General features: G+C 45.9%; 3 non-coding genes across 3 annotated transcripts; 2 read left to right on the forward strand and 1 right to left on the reverse strand.

Moving 5' to 3' along the window:
- The first annotated feature begins 2,044 nt into the window (after positions 1 to 2,044).
- On the forward strand, positions 2,045 to 2,118 carry trnai-aau (transfer RNA isoleucine (anticodon AAU)). The gene has a single exon. It is a non-coding gene; the product is annotated as a tRNA-Ile (tRNA).
- A 4,907-nt stretch (positions 2,119 to 7,025) lies between these two features.
- trnar-ucg (transfer RNA arginine (anticodon UCG)) lies at positions 7,026 to 7,115 on the forward strand. The gene is given in 2 exon segments: positions 7,026 to 7,062; positions 7,080 to 7,115. It is a non-coding gene; the product is annotated as a tRNA-Arg (tRNA).
- Positions 7,116 to 7,434: 319 nt separating this feature from the next.
- trnas-uga (transfer RNA serine (anticodon UGA)) lies at positions 7,435 to 7,516 on the reverse strand. The gene has a single exon. It is a non-coding gene; the product is annotated as a tRNA-Ser (tRNA).
- Positions 7,517 to 13,315: the final 5,799 nt, after the last annotated feature.

The following is a 13,315-nucleotide window of genomic DNA, read 5'->3' on the forward strand; positions in this document are numbered from 1 at the left end:
AGGACACCGGGGTAAACCTCATCATCCCCTGCTCTTCTTCCAATAGTGCCATGGGATCGTTTATGTCCACCCGAGAGGGCAGAGGGGGCCTCAGTTTTGGAATTGTATTCCACCACAATCTGTAACCTTATGGACCGGCATATCCCTCACCCTACCATTAGCATCAAGACAGGGGACCAACCCTAGTTCAATGAGGAGTGTAGAAGAGCATTTCAGGAGCAGCACCAGGCGTACTGAAAATGAGCTGCCAACCTCATGAAGCTACAACACAGGACTACACACATGCTAAGCTATGGAAACAGCATGTGTAGACAGAGCGAAGCGATCCAACAACCAGCGGATCAGATCAAAGCTCTGCAATCCTTCCACATCCAGTCGTGACGATTTTAATTTAATGTAATTTGTTCCTAGGACTTGGGCATCGCTGGCAAGGCCAGCATTAATTGCCCATCACTAATTGCCCTTGAGAAGGTGGTAGTGAGAAGCCCTCTTGGCCCGCTGCAGTCAATGAGGTGAAGGTCCTCCAATAGTACTGTTAGGGAGGGATTTCCAGGATTTTGACCTAGCGACGATGAAGTTATGGTGATATATTTTCACGTCGGGATGGTGTGTAACTTGGAGGGGAACTTGGAGGTGATGGTGTTCCCATGCACCGGCTGCCCTTATAAGAACATAAGAACATAAGAAATAGGAGCAGGAGTTGGCCATTTGGCCCCTCGAGCCTGCTCCACCATTCAATAAGCTCATGGCTGATCTGATCTTGGCCTTAACTCCACTTTTCTGCCTGTTCCCCCTTAACCCTTGACTCTCCGATAGTTCAACAATCTGTCTATCTCAGCCTTGAATATAATCAATGATTCAGGCTCCACAGCTCTCTGGGGTAGATAATTCCAAAGATTCACAACCCTCTGAGAGAAGAAATTCCTCCTCATCTGCGTCTTAAATGGACAAATCCTTATTCTGAAACTATGCCACCTGATTCTAGATTCCCCCATGAGGGAAAACACCCTCTCAGCATCTACCCTGTCAAGCCCCCTCAGAATCTGATAAGTTTCCAATAAGATCACCTCTCATTCTTCTAACCTCCAATGAGTATAGGCCCAACCTGCTCAACCTTTCCTCATAAGACAATCCCTTCATCCCAGGAATCAACCTAGAGAACCTTCTCTGAACTGTCTCCAATGCAAGTATATCCCTCCTTAAATAAGGAGAACAAAAATGTATGCAGTACTCTAGGCGTGGTCTCACCTGTACAGTGGTAGCAAGACTTCTCTACTTTTATACTCCATGCCCCTTGCAATAAAGGCCCACATTCCATTTGCCTACTTAATTACTGCATGCTAACTTTTTGTGTTTCATGTACGAGGACACCCAGATCCCTCTTAACCGCAGCATTCTGTAGTCTCTCTCCATTTCAATAATATTTTGCTTTTCTGTTCCCTCCATGGCCTCGCCCCTCCCTATCTCTGTAATCTCCTTCAGCCCCACAACCCCCTGAAATATCTGCGCTCCTCTAATCCTGCCCTCTTGAGCATCCCTGAATATAATCGCTCAACCTTTCTGTTGCCCTAAGCTTTGGAATTCCCTGCCTAAACCTGTCCACCTCTCTTTCCTCCTTTCAGACGCTCCTTATAACCTATCTCTTTGACCAAGCTTTTGGTCACCTGCCCGAATTTCTCCTTATGTGGATTGGTGTCAAATGTTTTGTCTGAAAATACTCCTGTGCAGCGCCTTGGGACGTTTTACTACGTTAATGGTGCTATATAAATGCAAGTTGTTGTTGATGATGGTGGTAGCTGATTCGGTGATGGTCTTGCTGTTGAATGTGAAGGGGCGGTGGTTAGACTTTCGCTTGTTGGAGCTGGCCATTGCCTGGCACTTGTGTTGGCTGTTGTCATGTGTGGCACACAGTGCCATATGTACAGTATTTGCCGATAGGATAGTGTATGATTGACAACTGCAGGTGTATGCTGAAAGATTAATGCAGGAAATCGTCAGCTAGAGTCTCGAAAATATAAGCTTATACACATGCACCAAACCCAATGGCCGGTTAGCTCAGTTGGTTAGAGCGTGGTGCTAATAACGCCAAGGTCGCGGGTTCGATCCCCGTACGGGCCATTTGATTTTTGGTAGAGAGGGTAGTTTCTTGATTTTGTTATTTGTTGAAAAGTTTGGATGGAAACTCACACGGGACCTGCAATACTTTGAAGCAAAGCTGGAAATCCTGAGTTATGACCTGCGGAGCGTTTCCAACATTAAATGAACAATTCCAGATCCATCGGGACTTCTCGTATTTCAATCAGTGAACGGTTCACAGCTGCTGATTGGTTTGGAGTGCAAAGAATTGAACTGAAATAAATACAATCCCGGGGTTTAATCGCTCATTATTAACATACCGCCAGAAACAGACCGTTCGGTCCAACCAGTCCATGCCGCCATTTATGTTCCACTCGAGCCTCCTCCAGTCTTTCCTCATCTAAATCTATCAGCATAACCCTCTATTCACTTCTCCCACATTTGCTTACCAAGCCTCCTCTAAAATGCATCTAAACTATTCGCTTCAACCACTCCCTGTGGTAGCGAGTTCCACATTCTCACCACTCTCTGGGTAAAGATGTTTCTGCTGAATTCCCGATTGGATTTCTTGCTGACTATCTTATATTGATGGCCTCTAGTTATGCTCTTCCCCACAAGTGGAATCATTCTCTCTGTATCCACTCTATCAAAACCTTTCATAATTTTAAAGATCTTTTAAACTGACCTCCCTATTCTTCCTAGCATAATGAAATACGTCACACTTATTTGTATTCAAATTCATTTGCCAATGCTATGCCCATTCTGCAAGTTTATTAATGTCCTCCTGTAACTTGTTGCAGTCCTCCCCAGTATTGACTATCCCCCCCAATTTGGTGTCATCTGCAAATTTATAAATTGTGTTTCTGATTACTAAGTCTAAATCGTTAATATAAATTGCGAACAGCAGTGGCTCCAGCTCTGATACTTGTGGAACACCACTACCCACCTTCTGCCACTGTGAATAAACTACCCGGTAGTCGGACTATCTGCCTTCTCTCCTTAAACCAGCCAGCAATCCATTCCACTACTTCTCACCTGACTCCGGATTCTATGACCTTGTTCATCAGTCTATTATGGGGTACATTATCGAAGGCCTTCTGAAAATCCAGATAAATTACATCTACTGCATTACCATTGTCTACTCTCTCTGTTGGTTTGGAGTGCAAAGAATGAGACTGAAATAACATCGGCGATCTCCAGTTCCCTGCTCCCCTCACCCACTCCAACCTAACTCCCTCTGAACTTGCAGCACTCCGTTCTCTCCGATCCAACCCTAACATTGTCATTAAACCTGCTGACAAAGGTGGTGCTGTTGTTGTTTGGAGAACCGTCCTCTACCATCCGGAGGCTGAACGGCAACTCACTGCCAGCTCCTCCTACCTCCCCTGGACCATGACCCCACTACTGAACATCAAGCAATTGTTTCCAAGACTGTCACTGACCTCATCTCCTCTGGAGATCTTCCCCCCAAGGCCGCCAATCTCTCAGTTCTTCAACACCGCACTGCCCACTTCTACATACTTCCCAAGATCCACAAACAGGACTGCCCTGGTTGACCAATTGTTGCAGCCTGTTCTTGCTCCACAGAACTGATTTCTTCCTATCTTCACTCTATTTTTTCTCGACTTGTCCAGTCCCTTCCCACCTACATGCGCGACTCTTCCAACACCCTCCGTATTTTAACAGTTTCCAGTTTCCTGGCCCCAAACGTCTCCTTTCCACTCTGGATGTCCATTCCCTCTGCACCTCCATCCACCACCAGGACGGCCTTAAGCGGCTCCACTTCTTCCTTGAACAGAGGCCCCAACAGTCCCCATCCACCACCGCATTTGTCCGCCTGGCTGCACTTGTTCTCACATTGTACAACTTCTCCTTTGATTCCATTCACTTCCTCCAAATTAAAGGTGTTGCTATTGGTACCTGCATGGGCCCCAGCTATGCCTGCCTTTTTGTGGGATATGTGGAACATTCTTTGTTCAAGTCCTACTCAGGTCCCCTTCCTCACCTCTTTTTCCGGTACATCGATGATTGTATTGGTGCCGTTTCCTGCTCTCGCCCTGAACTAGATAATTTCTTTCACTTTGCCTCCAATTTCCACCCTTCCCTCACCTTCACATGGTCCATCTCCGACTCTTCCCTTCCCTTCCTCGACTTCTCTGTCTCCATTTCTGGGGATAGGCTATCGACCAACATCCACTATAAGCCCACTGACTCCCACAGCTACCTGGACCACACTTCCTCCCACCACGCTTGCTGTAAGGACTCATTGAAACATAGAAACATAGAGACATAGAAGATAGGAGCAGGAGTAGGCCATTCGGCCCCTCGAGCCTGCTCCACCATTCAATGAGGTCATGGCTGATCATCCAAATTCAGTACCCTGTCCCTGCCTTCTCCCCATATCCCTTGATCCCTTTAGCCTTAAGAAATATATCTAACTCCTTCTTGAATATATTTAATGAATTTGCCTCCACTGACTTCTGTGGTAGAGAATTCCACAGGTTCACCACTCTCTGGATGAAGTAATTCCTCCTCATCTCTGTCCTAAATGGCTTACCCCTTATCCTTAGGCTGTGACCCCTGGTTCTGGAATCCCCGGCCATCGGGACCATCCTTACTGCATCTAGTCTGTCTAGTCCTGTTAGTATTTTATAAGTATCAATGAGATCACCTCTCATTCTTCTAAACTCCAGCGAGTATAAGACCAATCAACCCAATCTCTCCTCATATGTCATTCCTGCCATCCCAGGTATCAGTCTGGTGAATCTTCACTGCTCTCACTCCATGGCAAGAACATCCTTCCTCAGATAAGGCGACCAAAACTGCACACAATGCTCAAGATGTGGTCTCACCAAGGCCCTGTACAACTGCAGCAAGACATCCTTGCTCCTGTACTCGAACCCTCTCGCTACGAAGGCCAACATACCATTTGCCTTCTTAACCGCCTGCTGCACCTGCATGCTTGCCTTCAGCGACTAGTGCACAAGGACACCCAGGTCTAGTTGCACTTCCCCTTCTCCCAATCTATTGACGTTCAGATAATAATCTGCCTTCCTGTTTTTGCCACCAAAGTGGACAACCTCGCATTTATCCACATTATACTGCATCGGACATGCTTCTTCCCAATCACCCAACCTGTCCAAATCATACTGGAGTTTCTCGGCATCCTCCTCACAGCACACATGCCCACCCAACTTTGTGTCACCTGTAAACTTGGAGATATTACATCTAGTTCCCTCATCTAGATCATTAATATATATTGTGAATAACTGGGGTCCTAGCACCAATCCCTGCGGTACCCCACTAGTCACTGCCTGCCACTCGGAAAAAGACACGTTTATTCCAACTCTTTGCTTCCTGTCTGCCAACCAGTTATCTATCCAAGTCAGTACCTTGCCCCCAATCCCATGTGCCTTAACTTTACACGCTAATCTCTTGTGCGGGACGTTCTCAAAAGCCTTCTGAATGTCCAAATACACCACATCCACATAGCATTTCCCCCACTACCGATGTCAGGCTTACCGGTCTATAATTCCCCATTTTCCCTCTACCACCTTTTTTGAATAGTGGGGTAACATTAGCTACCCTCCAATCCATGGGAACTGTTCCAGAATCTATCGAATTTTGGAAGATGACCAGCAATGCATCTACTATTTCTAGGGCCACTTCCTTAAGTACACTAGGATGTAGATTATCAGTCCCTGGGGATTTATCCATTCCATTCTATTCCATTCTCCCAGTTTCTCTGTCTCTGTTGCATCTGTTCTGATGAGGCCACCTTCCATACCAGTGCTTCCGGTATGTCTTCCATTTTCCTCAAATGAGGATCCCCCTCTACCATGGTTGACATGACACTCGACCGAGTCTGTTCCATTTCCCGCACGGCAGCTCTCACCCCTTCCGCTCACTCCCAGAAACATAATAGGGTTCCCCCCTTGTCCTCACCTTTCACCCCACCCGCCTCCACATTCAACGAATCATCCTGCGCCATTTCCACCACCTCCAGCATGATCCCACCACCAATCACATCTTCCCCTCCTCCCTTTCAGCATTTCGAAGGGACCGCTCCCTCCATGACAGCCTGGTCCACTCCTCTATCACCCCAACACCCCTTCTCCTTCGCCCGGCACCATCCCATGCAAGTGCAGGAGATGCAACACCTGCCCTTTTAACTCCTTCCTTCCCATCGCCCAGGGCACCAAACACTCCTTCCAGGTGAATCAGCGATTACCTGTACTTCTTACAATTTAGTTACTGTATTCGCTGAATCTACATTGTGACACCAAATGCAGATTGGGTGACCGCTTTGCAGAACAGTCGGCAAGTGTGACCCCGAGCTTCCGGTCACCTGTCACTATAATTATCTGCTCCACTCCCTCTCTGATCTCTCCTTCCTTGGCCTGTTACACTGTTCCAATGAAGCTCTGCGTAATCTCGAGGAACAGCACCTCATCTTTCTATCAGGCACTTTACAGCCTTCTGGACTTAACACCGAGTTCAACAATTTCAGACTATAAATTGGCCCCTGTATTTCTTTAATTTTTTTAATTTGTTCTCATTTTTCCTCACATGACAGTTGTTAATGTTTCTGCCATAATCATTCACACCTCATCTTGAGCCATCTTTTGTTCGTTAACTTGTCCTATTACCTCTCCTTTTGCCTTGCACCATCATCCCTTTTGTAAGTCAATCTCTCCTGCCGTCCATTCTATCACAGACATTTCCTTTGTTCTTACCTCGCCTCCACCCACCCCTGCTTAAAAATCCCTCTTCCCTAACCTTTTCCAGTTCTGACGAAGGGTTCGACCTGAAAGGTTAACTCTGTTTCTCCCTCACTTGATGCTGCCTGACCTGCTGAGTGTTTCCAGTATTCTCTGTTGTTAATGAAATGAACACAGTAACGGAGTTTAATCACTCATTATTAGGATTTGTTGAGTCTACTTTTGTGTGGCCGCGTGGCCTAATGGATAAGGCGTCTGACTTCGGTGTAAATTCTTGATGCTATCAGAAGATTGCAGGTTCGAGTCCTGCCGTGGTCGTTTTACACACTTTTTAATTCGGGTTCAACTTTAGAAAACCAAACCGCGTTTCCACTCTTTTCCTTCCAAACATTGCAGGGTTCTTTATTAAATGGAATTTTTACGTGCTGTCTTATGTGTAAATTTCTCACTGATCTTTGCAAATAGTTTCAAACAAATCCACAATTTCTAATTGATGACAAATTAGTGTTTCCAATTGGAACAACAGCTTTGGGTTAATCAGTGTCATAACGTGCAGTGGAGGGAATTCTAATCAGTTTCGGGGCCAGTGATCTCCACAGGGAACCGATGAAATAAAATAAAGAATTTGCAGTAGAATCGCTGCGAGCAGGGTTCGAACCTGCGCGGGGAAACCCCATTGGATTTCAAGTCCAACGCCTTAACCACTCGGCCATCGCAGCTGTACAAATGTAACTTTTCAACAGTGAAATGACCTATGCAAACTATTAGACAACTTCCCTGCACAATATAAATGGAAGGAAGTTGTGTGACAGCTGCACAGAGGCCTGGTTAGGTCACTGTGTACAGTTCTGCGCACTGCACCTTAGAAAGGATATATTGACCTTGGAGGATGTGCGGTGCAGATTCACGAGTGTGTTACCAGGGCTCCAAGGGTTAGGCTATGAGCAGAGATCAGATAATCTAGGCTTGTATTCCCTGGAATATTGAAGATTAAGGGCAGTGATCATAGAAATACAGAAATTTACACCAGAGAAGGAGGCCATTCGGCCCATCGTGTCTTTGCCAGACGAAAAAGAGATATTTTGCCTAATCCCACTTTCCAGCTCTGGGTCCGTAGCCCTGTAGCTTACAGCACTTCAAGTACATGTCCATAGTGCTTTCTATTAATGTGATCGGCAGTGACTTCCAGATCCGCTCCACTCTCTGTGTGAAAATGGTTCTTGTCAAGTCCTCTTTAATCATTTTACCAGTTACTTTAAATCTACGCCCCTGATCATTGACATTTCTGCTAAGGGAAATAGGTCCTTCCTATCCACTGTATCTTGGCCCCTCAGAATTTTATGCACCTCAATTATGTCTCCACTCCACCTCCTCTGCTCCAAAGATAACAACCCAACCCTATCCAATCTTTACTTACAGCTAAAATTTTCCATTCCTGGCAACATCCTAGTAAATCTCCTCGGTACCCTCTCTAGTGCAATAACATCTTTCCTGTACTGTGGTGACCAAAGCTGTCTGCAGTACTCTAGCTGTGGCCTAACAAGTGTTTTATACTGTTCAAACATAACCAGACTGTTCTTGAATTCTATGCCTTGGCTAATACAAACATAGAAACATAGAAGATAGGAGCAGGAGTAGGCCGTTCGGCCCCTTGAGCCTGCTCCACCATTCAATGAGATCATGGCTGATCATCCAAATACAGTACCCGGTCCCTGCTTTCTCCCCATAACCGTTGATCCCTTTAGCCTTAAGAAATATATCCAACTCCTTCTTGAATATATTTAATGTATTGGCCTCTGCTGCCTTCTGTGGTAGAGAATTCCACAGGTTCAGCACTCGCTGGGTGAAGAAATTCCTCCTCATCTCTGTCCTAAATGGCTTATCCCTTATCCTTAGTCTGTGACACCTGGTTCTGGATTCACCGACCATCGGGAACATCGTTCCTGCATCTAGTCAGTCCAGTCCTGTCAGAATTTTATACGTTTCAATTAGATCCCCTCTCATTCTTCTAAACCCCAGTGAGTATAAGCCCGATCGACACAATCTCCCCTCATACATCATTCCTGCCATCCCAGCTATCTGCCTGGTGAATCTTTGCAGAACTCCTTCCATGGCAAGAATGTCCTTCCTCAGATAAGGCGACCAAAACTGCACACAATACTCAAGATGTGGTCTCACCAAGGCCCTGTACAACTGCAGCAAGACATCCCTGTTCCTGTGCTCAAACCCTCTCGCTATGAAGGCCAAGATACCATTTGCCTTCTTAACCACCTGCCGCCGAATAAAGGAAAATATTCCCTAGGACTTTTTAACCAATAATAAAAACAGAAACTGCTGGAAATATTTGTTAGAACGGATTCTTTTACCCTCAGTCTGGTTCAGTAAACACTGAGTCGAACAACTGGAGAATTCAAACGATTTATTATCCGCGGAGTCTTACTCTGATATATCGACACTGACTCCTGCAAGAGTCTGCGAATCCAACAGAGCAAGCAGTTTGTCCTACAGTGTGTTACATTATTATACTTGCATTTGAGAAGACATTAACACATCGTACAGTCTGCACCAATCCCGAGCTGTGCACGTATACAGTTAATTTGATTTCCTGGCCTGGCAGTTTGAAATAAAGAAGTCACATTTTACTGAATGGGTTACAGTTAAGTAAATATCCTGGTAATGGGTTCCTGATCACCTAAACATTATGGTAATGCGTTTGCAATCACGGTAATGTGTTTTCTGATCGCCTATTGTCTGTATAACTTCTGCACTCTGCTTTACAGTGTTTCTAACAGCAAGGTGTAACATTGTGGGCGCCAGCCATATTAGCAGCCAAAGATCAGTTTAGCCTTTTTATTTTACTTCTTGCTGCCTTCACAGTTTCTTGTTTCTATTTCTTTGACCTTGGTATTCTCAATCCCTCCTTTTATCATTCTATGATAACCAACCGTTATTCGGTTACGTCTATCTTATTTAGTCGATCAAATTCTTCATTGTCATCATACTTTACTTCCTTCATTCACATTCATTGGTCAGTCTTACCATTATCATCTTCGGGCTACCTATTTTTTCCAAAGCTAGCTGCATTCTTCCTAGCACACATTTCATGATTGCTAGTCCAATAAAAATACAGGCGATTGCAACTACTAGGTACATAGCCATATTTATCAACCAGTCATACCATCCTCCAAATCCCCAATCTCCCCAGTTACTTGCTTCCTTCATATTATCCATTTGTTCCCTTATCTTAGTGATAAAGCGGGTGATGTTCTTTGTCTGGTCTCGGACTCCCATAAGGCATTTACCTTTTACTATTGCACAGACACCACCTTCTCGGGCCAGCAGGTAGTCTAGGGCATATCTGTTTTGCATAGTGAATAACCTGAGTTCCGACAATTCTTTAGTGACTGCGTCGAGGGCCCCCATGGTAGCATACCCAGGATGGTGAGGCCACAGATAAGGTAGTTCCGGTTATTGGCGGCCAGATAGGCTCCAATATAGCCTATAGAGAACAGGCCTGCAAATCCATATCCTATAGAGGTTCTGTGTCCTCCTAGGGATTCAGGGTTTTTCCACTTGGAGCAAAACTCTTTCGAGGCTGCCCTGACTACTATTTTTCGGTGGGATGTCCATTGGGAGGGGCAGGGTACTGTGGTAGGGGTTAAGGTAGCGATGGCTACCGTCTGGGGGCGGTATCTACTACCATGAAATTCGTGGCTTTTCCTTGGCTCAAGAAAAAGTAGCCTGGTTTGGTATATATCACGGATACGTGTTTCTGTCTTGTGCTTAAATGGCTCGGGGGAAGGAAATAGTCAAAACCTTGGATCTCACGAGTATCAGTAGGCTGGGTATTAGCTATTTTTACTAGCATAAAGGTTTCCCCCCCTACCTTCAGAGTTGTCCCATCCCCTTCTCCACATAATACTTGTACTCCTTCGGTTATTGACACACATACGAATTGCTCACATGTGCAGCTACCGGTGTCTGGTCCTATCGTACACTGATGGTGGAGGCAGCGTGTCACCAAGCAGGTGTAGTTCTGCTTAACCCATACTGACCTACAGCCATAGCCCGTCCCATTCCAACAATTCTCATAGCCACCAGGGTTCCTGCTTGGTTTCAGGCAATTGGCGGGCGGGGTTAAGGTATAGGGTATTGTTATATTGTTTGTGGGAGGGAGAAGGTGAGCATCTAAAAGAAAGTCCGGGGGAACAATAACCGGGGTTGGGGTAAACACCCCCTCAACAGATATCAGGGGCGGATAACAAACAATTGACTCTGGTGATGATAGGGCTGCGTGAGTCTGGAGGAATAGGTTGCCCGTCGGGGTTTCTTCAGGGAAAGTGTGTTGGAGATCTCGTTTACGTCTCTTTGTGAGGGTACCTTCTACCCTCGAATAGTCGAAGCTGCTCATAGGGGGCAGTCCATTTCTTTTCTTTTCCTGGTTGGACTTTGGATAACAGTTTTGTCCTTTGGCATCGGTAATTCTGTTGCATGGTCCTGCAGTAACAGACTTGGTCACCTGGCGTCAACAGACGTAATCAAATTTACACTTGGTCCAATGGCATGGCAATTTTCCTCTGTGTATGTATCTCAGCATTAGCGAGCGGTGGGGCTGTCTAATAAGCCCAATGTAGGTGTCCCAGTTGATCACGTTCCATTTCCCGAACCCGCCTGGGTTATCATCATTGCACCGAAGCACGTCTCCGTGGCATAGGTGGTGTACCCGCTTGGGTTGGTTCCCCCGGCATGTCCACCTTCTGGGCCGTTGAGTTATTCCAAGGGTGATCAGGGCACTGATAGAGAGGATCCACAGCGACGTCTGCATGGCTGGTCGGCGCGGCACGTCTGTTTAGGGAGAGATTTCTTGGAAGCAAGAGAGGTTAGCATTCTTTAAGTTTTAGGCATAGCATTACTGACAATTTTACAGTGGTGGAGGCGGACCCAAGCACTCTTTCCCTCTACTTTGGCAGCAGTTGGGGTGGCACCAGCCGGGATAGTAAGTATTTGGAACAAGGCCACGGGGAGTAATTTGAGCCATGTAGTTCCCGTCTCGGCCTATAATTTGGCAAGTTTATTTTTCAAGGTCTGATTAGCCCGCTCGACCAGTCCGGCGGCCTGTGGCCTATAGGCACAATGTAGCTGCTGTTGGATGCCCATTTGAGTGCAGAACTCCTTGTTTACCAGACCCACAAAGTGAGGGCCGTTGTCTGAACTTAATCGGTTTGGAATTCCGTACCTTGGAATAATTTCTCTCATTAAAACTTTTACAACAGTGGAGGCTTTGTTATCCGTAGTCGGGTAGGCCTCAATCCACTTACTAAATAAATCAACAATAACCAGTACATATTTATAACACTGACACCTTTCTAACTCAATATAGTCCATCTGGAGGGTCTCAATGGGACCCGTGGGTAACGGCGTCTTACCCATTTCACAAGGTATGCCTTTTCCCGGGTTGTGCTGCTGACAAATGAGGCAGCGACTGCTAATACCTTGAGCCAGAGCTTGTAATCTAGGATGCCACCATGTAGCTAATAACGTGTCACTAGTTGCTCTGGTACCACAATGAGTTGCAAAGTGTATACATTCAATAACCCATAATGCTAGCTCATCTGACATACAAGTTTTGCTCGGCAGGAGTGACACATAATTTAGACACACAATCATATGTACAACCGAGCTGTTTCCACAGTCCCTTATCACGGTCAGGAGCGTCCTCCTGTAACTTAATGACGTCTTGGATGGTTGGCATTGGCTTTTCCGAGGGAGACTTGCTTTTATTTGAGCTTTTAGTCTGGCTCATCATTCTAGGCACAACCACTCGTTGTTCCTGGGACGCTTCCCTAGCTTCCTGGTCTGCGCATCTATTCCCTATATCGACTGGGGTTTGTCCTGCTGTGTGTGCGGAGCACTTTATCACGGAGATCTGTTTTGATAGCATGAGGGCTTGTCGCAAATCAGATACTAATTTCTGATGGGATATCTGTGTTCCTGCAGAGGTTAGGAACCCTCTGTTTTTCCATAATTGTCCGAAATCATGAACCACTCCGAAGGCATATCTCGAGTCTGTATAAACGTTAACCTTTAAGTCCTTCCCTAAGATACAAGCTCGTATTAATGCGAACAGTTCTGCTTGTTGGGCGGAATATGGAAACTCAAAGGCGGCAGACTCCAAAGTATCACTGTCCTGATCTGCGATTGCATATCCAGAAAGTCTTTTCCCAAGGGGACTGACGGACGCACTTCCATCTACATACATGGTTGTGTCAGGACTCTGCATTGGGGCATCAGATAGATCCTCACTGACGGAGGTATCTTCCGTGATTCAAAATAGACAATCATGTCCTGGGTCTGTTTGTTCGAGGGGTGGTTCTGTGAGAAAACATGCTGGGTTGATAGTAGTACAATGCTTTTTAATTGAAATGCACATAACAGGTCTCTGGCCATGAGATTGCAATCCAGCCCATTTGTGATCACGAATTGGTGTTTCACAGACTCATTTTGAAATGTTACTTCAA

This window comes from Somniosus microcephalus, unplaced genomic scaffold, assembly GCF_052327205.1.
Source record: "Somniosus microcephalus isolate GS21.2 unplaced genomic scaffold, FLI_Smic_1.0 unresolved_chr8, whole genome shotgun sequence".
NCBI classification, from domain to species: Eukaryota; Metazoa; Chordata; class Chondrichthyes; order Squaliformes; family Somniosidae; genus Somniosus; species Somniosus microcephalus.